Source organism: Pleurodeles waltl, chromosome 4_1 (assembly GCF_031143425.1).
Source record: "Pleurodeles waltl isolate 20211129_DDA chromosome 4_1, aPleWal1.hap1.20221129, whole genome shotgun sequence".
In the NCBI taxonomy this organism is placed as follows: Eukaryota; Metazoa; Chordata; class Amphibia; order Caudata; family Salamandridae; genus Pleurodeles; species Pleurodeles waltl.
Genome location: NC_090442.1, coordinates 519441525 through 519450759, shown reverse-complemented (window position 1 = coordinate 519450759; position 9235 = coordinate 519441525).

The window sequence follows — 9235 nt, the reverse complement described above, 5'->3', positions numbered from 1 at the left end:
CTACTTAGGGCATACAATAGCCAAAAACAGGGTAAAACCCATGATTGACTTGGTTGAGGCAGTTAAGGAAAGCCCCACCATCGACTTCCAGAGAAGTAGTTAAAAATCCTTCCTTAGACTAGCTGAATACATGTCCAAATTCATAAAGAATTTTGATGATCTAGTATCTCCTTTGCAGGACCTTTTAAAAAAAGAGGGTCAGTTTATTTGGGGATGTTGAGTGTGATAATTTCAACGAAATCAAACCATCAATGGCTGCTGCCCCGCCTTAGAAAATGTTGATGTCAATTGTAAAACCTTTTTTAATCACCAATACCAGCGCTAGAGGGACTGGGGGTGACACACGCATAAACGATGGAAGGCAAGGAGATAATTGTTGCATTTGCATCCTGTGCCCTAAAGGACTATGAGCATAATTAGTTTACTGTAGAAAGGGAGCTTCAAGCCTGCTATTGGGCCCTACTCCACTTTAAATTCTTTCTGTAGGCATTGCCTTTTATGTTATGCACAGACCATACACCACTTACATTCATCTCTACGTTTATACTGTACTACCCCTCGTATTGCCAGTTAGGTACTACTTGTAAAAGGATTTGATTTTAAAATGGAATATTTCCAAGGAAACAAGAACTTAGCAGCAGAATGCCTTCCTAGAAAGCCATTAGGTGGTGACAAGCTAGGGGAATGTAGTGTTGAAGAGCCAAAACTAACAATTACCATACCTGGTATTAAGAAAGATGAATGGGGGAGGAGTATGAGTAATGATGATACGTTGACCTGTTAAGGAAAAAATAGTTCATGGTTGGCCGCTGGAAACAATTGGCTACAAGATGAGGCCAAGGATTTCTGAGAAATAAGCTACAAGTTGAGTATAGGAGACAACCTAATCAATCAATCAATCAATCAATCAGGATTCCTATAAAGCATGGGGCTGCGTGGGGGTGGAGGGAAGGATCTGCGGTTTATTTGAAGAGCCAGGTCTTGAGGTCCTTCCTGAATTAAGGAAGTGATGGTGATTGCCTGAGGTGCCGAGGCCGGGAGTTCCAGGTCTTTGCAGTGAGGTAGGAGAAGGATCTTCCTCCAGTCGTGGTCTTGCGGATCTGTGGGATGTGGCCAGGACTGGTTGGGTGGAGAGGAGATGTCTGGTGGGAGTGTAGAAGGAGAGGCAGTGGTGGAGGTATGCAGGTCCAGCATTGTGCAGGGCTTTGTAGGCATGCATGAGGAGCTTGAAGGTAATTCTTTTGTTGATAAGTAGTCAGTGAAGATCTCTCAGGTGGCCGGTGATGTGGCTGCAGCATGGGGCGTTCAGGATGAGTCAGGCAGAGGCATTCTGGATGTTCTGCAGTTTCTTTAATGAGAACAGCATACAAATTAGTACCACCCAATGAACTATGAAGCAGGATTGCTGACTTAGCTCATAAGGGACACAGAGGCTGAAGTACTACTAAGGGTAAGGCAAGGGAAAATTATTGGTTTTGTGGTATAGATTTCTTACAAGAAAGTAAAATAATAGACTGTGTGAGCTGAGTTATGAGTAATAACACCAAAACCATTAGAAAAGACCCCTGTAAGCTTTCCTAGCAAATCCTGGACAAGCTTGCTTTAGACATAATGAGACCATTCAGACACTCCGTATGGGCTGGCAAGCTCATGCTACTACTAGTGGATTAACACACCCAATGTATTGTGCCTAATGCAGTGAACTCCATTACAACAAAATTCCTGATAGAATGTTTAACTGACACCTTCATGATAGAAGGCATTCCCAGTATAATGGTAATGGATATTGGGGTGTTATTCACCTCAGAAGCGATGAAGGAATTACTAACTAGAATGCCAATACAACATTTTAAAACAGCATCATACTGCCCGGGAGCTAATGGGCTAGTAGAACGTGTGCCTGAGATGATTAAGAAATCAATGCAACTCTTGCTTTTCAGGAGAGCCAGCAGACAATTTCCTCAGAACATGACATGATATAGCATTACCACACTGCACATAATTCGGTCACTGGGATATCTCCTTTTGGGTTACTCAAAGGCAGACATCCTGAAACAAAACTCTGTCTTAGTTGGCTGAATGGTGGGGAACTTGTTTAGGTACAAAGGAGTGAAGTAATTGAATGCATGAACCAATGTCAAGAGAGTTACAGAAATGGATAAGATAAGAAATACGGGGCCAGAAGGCATGAGTGGAAGGCTGGATACACTGATGTAGTTAAGTTACCTACCCCACACAAAGAAAAACAAGCGTTGGCAAAGCCAATAGGTCTCTGCAATATGAGAGCTATAGGCGTTGGCAATGTTAACACATTTCTTGTATATCAATAAGAACAACCCCGGAGCCGTACAGAAATACATTTGCTTGCCTGTTACACTTGGATTGCTGAGACCTATTGGCTTTGCCAATACTTGTTTTAAATTTGGGATACTCCAGATTGTGTTTGCGCTGTACAAGCAGAACAAATAGATTGTTTACATCGTGGATTTAGAATAAAATGTTGAGCGGACTGACATCCTTGCAGTTAAGTGTGCACACAGATCCTTGCAGCGATTGCATTAAATCGCTGAACCACCTTTTCAGTTGAGATATGTGTGCTGTGTGTTGCTCAGGATCCTCTTGACCACTGTGTATTCAACTGCATTGAAATGTAATTTACAAAGTGCTTACTACCCCTGCCAAGGCACTAAAACACTTTTTGGCATTCGCTTTGTAATTAAAATTACTGCACAGCACATTCCTGAGACAGGGGAATGGCTGCAATCACAGCACCCAAAGCTGGCATTAACTGTTCAGATAGTTAGTTTTAACAGTCAGAACACGGTCACTCTAATGTTATTATCCCTGAAATCACAAATGACTGAGTCGACCCTCCTGAAGTGCAGTTTCTGCATATATTTGCATATATCAGCGCCACAAGTACTAAAGACTCTCCTCTGTTATGCTGTCTGGTATAAATTATGCATCATTCATCTGCGAGGAGAACTGCTTTAAGAAATCCATCTCAGAGTAACATATTCACAGGAAAGGGCTGGATCCAAGAAGATCATTCAGTAGAATCTTGGTCTGAGAGCCAGACTCTGAGCGACACAGGACAATGTGAGAAGGAGGACGCAGAGTTCAACACAAAGTGTAACCCAAGAGCCACTTTTTCCTTCTCCCCTAAGTTAAGGCATAACTTCAGTCAGATGAGTCTGTCATCCGCACATCATTATAGTCTCGCTTTTGCACCTATTTTACTTGCACATGCAGCTGCCGTGTTTATCAGTAGTAATGCTACAGTGTAGATTTCATTTGTGTAGCACTTAGTGCGCTCGATGCACATGATTAGAGAAACAAAATACAATCTACACTAATTCCAACAGTGCTCCTAATGTGTGGCGGACCAGTTACCCATTAAAAAAATTAGGCCCTCATTATGACATTGGCAGTAAATGACGCTTACCGCCTTGCTGACGGGTACCAACTTACCGCTGCGCTGACGAACATCCGTCCACCATATTATGACACACACACCAATCCGACAGAATACAGCCACATACACAAATCCGCCAGGCCAAAGATCAGTGTTAAAGTGGCAGTCCAAGAACCCAAACTGTTACCCCAACAGAACAACGCCCATCACATTATGACCTACAAATCACCACGGCGGACATTCAACGGTGGTACATACCGCCGTGCTCACAGTGGACACCCACAGTCAAAATAACACTACATTGGACAATTCAAACAACACACACCTGACACCCATATACACAGCACACCCACACACCCATACCACTATAAAACACCCACCCACATTACCCACAACCCTTTACGAATACAAATCATTGCCACCAGACTGATACCAAGACCACTGCGACAACTAGACACACACACCACTCATTCCCATACAACCAACACGCCCTCACCAACACACATCACATAACACACATGGCACCACAAAGACACCCCATTTCACTGAGGAGGAGTTAAGGGTCATAGTGGAGGAAATCATCAGGGTGGAGAAACAGCTATTTGGAACTCAGGTGCAGCAGATATCAATAGCAAGGAAGATAGAGCCATGCCGGAGAATCGTGGACAGGGTCAATGCCGTGGGACAGCACCCAAGAACAAGGGACGACATCAGGGAGAGGTGGAATTACATACGGGGGAAGGTATGCTCCATTGCACCAAGACACCAGCTCGCTATACAGAGAACTGGCGGTGTACCCCCACCTCGTCCCCCCCAACTCACAGCATGGGAGGAGCAGGCACTGGCAATACTGCATCCTGAGGGCCAGGCTGGAGTTGGAGGAGGACTGGACACTGGTAAGTCAACTTCTAACAATTATCAACCCCCATACCTGCATGCCATAACATACCCTCACCCTCACTCCCATCACTCCACTCCATCCCACACACTCCACCATCACATCACACTGATCCCAATTCCAAGCCCTGCATGCTGTACCAATGCTTGGACACCCCTCACAGCCCTACATGGACACTCATCACCAAAGCATGCACAGCATAGGGTTACTAACATAACCACTATACACTAACATACACGAGCAAACGCTGGGAGGGGAACAACAACCATAGAGGGGAAGCTACAGAAGTACAAATGTCAGACACCTGAAGCATAATACATAATTTACATCCCACAGGTACACCAGCCAATGTCACTGGAGAGGAGGTGCCCACTATCCAGTCCTCCAACAGAAGAGGCCCACAGTGCTGACAGTAACTCTGGACGTCAGGATCAGTATGATCTACCTGGCCCATCAGGGACCACTAGACAGTCGGTCACCCAAGCACAGTCACAGACCACCACAGAACCTCCCCCATCAGGAACCAATACTAGAGCACCCACCCACTGTACCCACAACTCTGTCCCCAGGACACATCAATCAGCAGTGTGTCCACCTGTACAGGGACACAAGGCCACACCTCATACTCAAGACAATCAGGGACCTGGGGTCAGTGGCAGTGGGCACACCATTCAAGGGACAGAGGCACAGGCCTACAGGGATGCTGGGAGGACTGTTGTGTGCCAGGGTGAGGACAGAACCAGGGAACTGACTCTCCAGGAGGCACTCTCAGAGATTCTGGGAGCCTACCAACATTCCCAGGACACAATGGGCCAGATCCTTGACAACATGCAGGAGAACAGGCGGCTGCAGGAGGGACAGTATCAGGGGATCAGGAAGGACTTGCAGGCCATCAACAACACCCTGATCTCCATAGCAGGGGTGCTGGCAGACATAGCCAACATTATGAGTGAGGCAGTGTCACACCAGCGGGCCCTTACCACTAGCCAGTCAACTGAATAGCCCTCCACTTCCTCTGCTGCTAGTGGCCAGGAGGCCGTGCCACAGGACCAACAGGCCACCAGCACCCCTCCCCCTGCAGAAGGTGAACCACCCACCAAACGTTCCTTGCGAACCAGACAGAAGCCAAAGACACTTGCCAAGACCACCACCAGGAAATGAGACACTCCTGATTGTCACCTTTGTGTCCCACTCAGTCATCTTGCCCACCTTGAACTGCCATAGCTCCCTTTCCTATGTCCCCTTGGACAATGCACCTGTGCTACAAACAGACTAGAACAATACCCTGGACTTTCCTCCATTATCACCACATCCCATTACACTTCCCCCTCAATATTGTAGCACTTCAATAAACACCCTTGGAAAAAAACAACGTTTGGAGTGTGTCAAATTTTTCAACTATGTATTTGTTTAAACAGTTATAAATATTTCAATTCAACTGTACAGAAAATGAGAATAGATAAATGACCTGTAGCTGGCTGCAGTGAACACACCAGGAGCATATGTGGGGTCACCAACATCTGCAAAATGAACTGCCAGACGGTACAGTAAGAGGGCATAGAAGTGGGAAATAACAGCATGCCAGTGCCACAGAAATTCAAACAAATGTAATTGAAATGTGAAGTAACACTGACTTACCTGTGTGTCATTGGAAGTATTGTCTGATCACTGATGTTCTGTTTTCCTCATCCTCATCCTCACTGTCCACTCTATAAATGTACAGATGGTGTGCTTGGCGGACCAGTACATCTCCCACATCAGTGCTAAGTATCCTGGGTCAGTGCATGATGCCTTTGTCCTTAGGAATAGCAGCACCCCAAATGTGATGTCCCAACTACAGAGGCACAGGGTGTGGCTAATAGGTGAGCCCTGGTTCCCACCCAGTATATGTTGGTGTATGGGTATGGTGTGGGCGATATGGGATAGTGTGTGGCTAAATGCTGTCCCTCAAAATTTGCAGTTGACTCTGGTTCCCCCATCCTATCATGACTGCTGACCCCTGTGAGGAATGCCAGGACAAGGGCAGAAGAACGTTATAATGAGGCACATGGGTGAACCAGAAGGATAATAGAAAGTACCTTGGGCCTCCTGAAGGCCAAGTTCTGGTGCCTCTATCTAACAGGTGGATCCCTGTGCTACTCACCCAAGAAGGTCTGCCAGATAGTAGTGGCATGCTGCATGTTGCACAACCTGGCCCTCAGACGACATGTTCCTTTTTCTGCAGGAGGAGGGGACTGAAGGTGACCCTGTGGCAGCAGTGGACCCTGAGGACAGTGAGGATAAGGAGGCAGAGGATGAGGACAACAGAACATCAGTTATATGACAATACTTCCAATGACACACAGGTGAGACAGTGGAACTGACCATTGCTCTGACTATTGATGTTTTCTGAGTGGCTGTATCATGAAGGCATTCACTTCCTTTGCATCTCGACTTACTGTCACCTATGGCTTGTCATTTTATAGATGATGGTGATCTGACAACAGTGTCCTGATGTCCTTACTGCAGACAGCTACAGGTCATTATTTGTATGCTATCACAGTGTTCAGATCATTTGCACTATATGTGACTGTTCCCATAAATGCTCATTTTCTACACATAAAACCGTATCACTCAAGTTGTGATCAAGGGTGTTAATTGTAGTGCAAATAATTAACTGAAAAGTGCAATGGAATGGGGTGATGGTAGAGGAAAGTCCAGGTATTGTTCTAGTCTGTTTGTAGCACAGGTCTAGTGTCCAAGGGGCCATAGGAAGGGGAGCAAAGGCAGTTCAAAGTGGACAAGGTGACAGGGTGGGACACAAGGGGGACAATCAAGAGAGTCTCATTTCCTGGCAGTGGTGTTAGTCTTGGCAAGTGTCTCTGGCTTCTGTCTGGGTCGCAGGGAACCTTCTGCAGGGGGAGGGGTGATGGTGGCCTGTGGGTCCTGTGGCAGGGACTCCTGCCCACTAGCTGCAGCAGAAGTGGAGACCTGGTCAATTGACTGGCTAGTGGTAGGGGCCCGCTGCTGTGCTGTTGATTTCCTCATGATGTTGGCCATGTCTGCCTACACCCTTGCTATAGAGATCATGGTGCTGTTGAGAGTCTGCAAGTCCTCACTGATCTCCTGAGGTTGTTCCTTCTGCAGCCGCTTATTCTCCTGCATGTTGTTAAGGATCTGGCCCATTGTGTCCTGGGATTGTTGGTAGGACCCCAGGATCTTGGTGAGTGCCCCCTGGAGAGCTGGTTCCCTGGGCCTGTCCTCCCCCTGGCACACAGTGGTCCTCCCAGTGTCCCCGTGCCTCTGTCCCCTGAACGCTGTGCCCACTGCCACTGACCCCAGGTCCCTGATTGTCTTGGGGGCGAGGTGTAGACTGGGGTCCCTGTACAGGTAGGCACACCACTGATTAACTTGTCCTGGGGACAGAGGTGTGGCGATGCTGGGTGGGTGCTGTGGTGTTGGATACTGAAGGGGGAGGCTCCTTGGTTGACTGTAAGTGGGCTGGGGTGACCGACTGACCAGTGGTCCCTGATGGGCCAGGTAGTTCATGCACATCCAGAAGTCCAGAGTTATTGTCATCACTGGGGGCATCTTATGTTGGGGGACTGGTTTGTCATGGCACCTCCTCTCTGCTGACATTGGCTGGGGCACCTGTGTGAATGTAAGTGATGTATTATGCTTCATGTCTGTGACATATTGTACATCCCTATCTTTCCCTCTATCGTTGCTGTTGCCCTGCCACCTTTGTTTGTGTATGGTGTTGCATGTTGTGATTGTTAGTTCTCGATGCTGTGCATGCTTTTGTGATTGGTGTCCATGCAGGGCTGGGAGGGCCGTCTACGCATTGGTATAGCATGCAGGGGTTGGCATTAGGGTTAGTCATATGTGTAGGTGCAGTGTGTGGGGAGGAGTGGAGTGATGGGAGTGAGGGTAAGGGGGTGAGGTGGCATGCAGGTATGGTGGTTGATAAGTAGTAAATGTTGACTCACCAGTGTCCAGTCCTCCGGCAACTCCAGTGAGACCCTCAGGATGCAGTAATGCCAGGACTTGCTACTCCCATGCTGTGAGCTGTGGGGGAGGTGGTGTGAGTCCACCGCCAGTCCTCTGTATGGCGAGCTGGTGCCTTGCTGCCATAGAGTGGTCTTGGTGTCAGTCTGGTGGCAATAACTTGAATTCATAAAGGGTTGTGGGTAATGTAGATGTGTGTTTTATAGTGCTGTGGGTGGGTGGGTGTGGTGTGCGTATGAGTGTCAGGTGTGTGTTTTTGGTATTGGCCAATGTTGTGTAGTTTAGTATAGGGGTGTCCATTTTGAGCGTGCAGGTGTGTACCGCCAATGGTTTACCACCATTGAATGTCCACTGTGGTGATTCATGGGTCATAATGTGGTGGGTGTTGTTTTGTTGGCTGAAAGGAATGGGTGTTGGAACCGCCACTTTAGAACTGCTCTTTGGGCTGGCGGATTTGTGCATGGGGCAGTATTCTGTCAGATTGTTATGTGTGTGTCATAATTTGGTAAACGGATGTTCGCCTCCACAGCGGTATGTTGGTGGCTGTTACCACGGCGGTAAGCGGGATTCACCGCCAATGTCATAATGACCACCAATGTCCACTGATGACCTTGCTACAGGGGTACGTTTGACCGTTCAAGCTCTTCTTGTGTGAGTGGACAAATGTGCATCAGTAACAGTACTTAAACAGGAGGCAATGATGTTACTCAATTGTATTATACTATGTTGTCTTCTACCTGTGTAAAAACTTTCTTCCTGTAAATGTGGGTGGTAGTGAGGACAACTGGTAAACTCATATATCTAATGATAAGAGAGAAAGGGAAAAAAGAAACTTGTGTATAAATCAGAACAAGCATATATTGTTTCCTGTACTACTACTTAACAAGTAATGCAGCATAACTTCAGTGTACCTTTTATCTTCTCAAAAGTAGGCT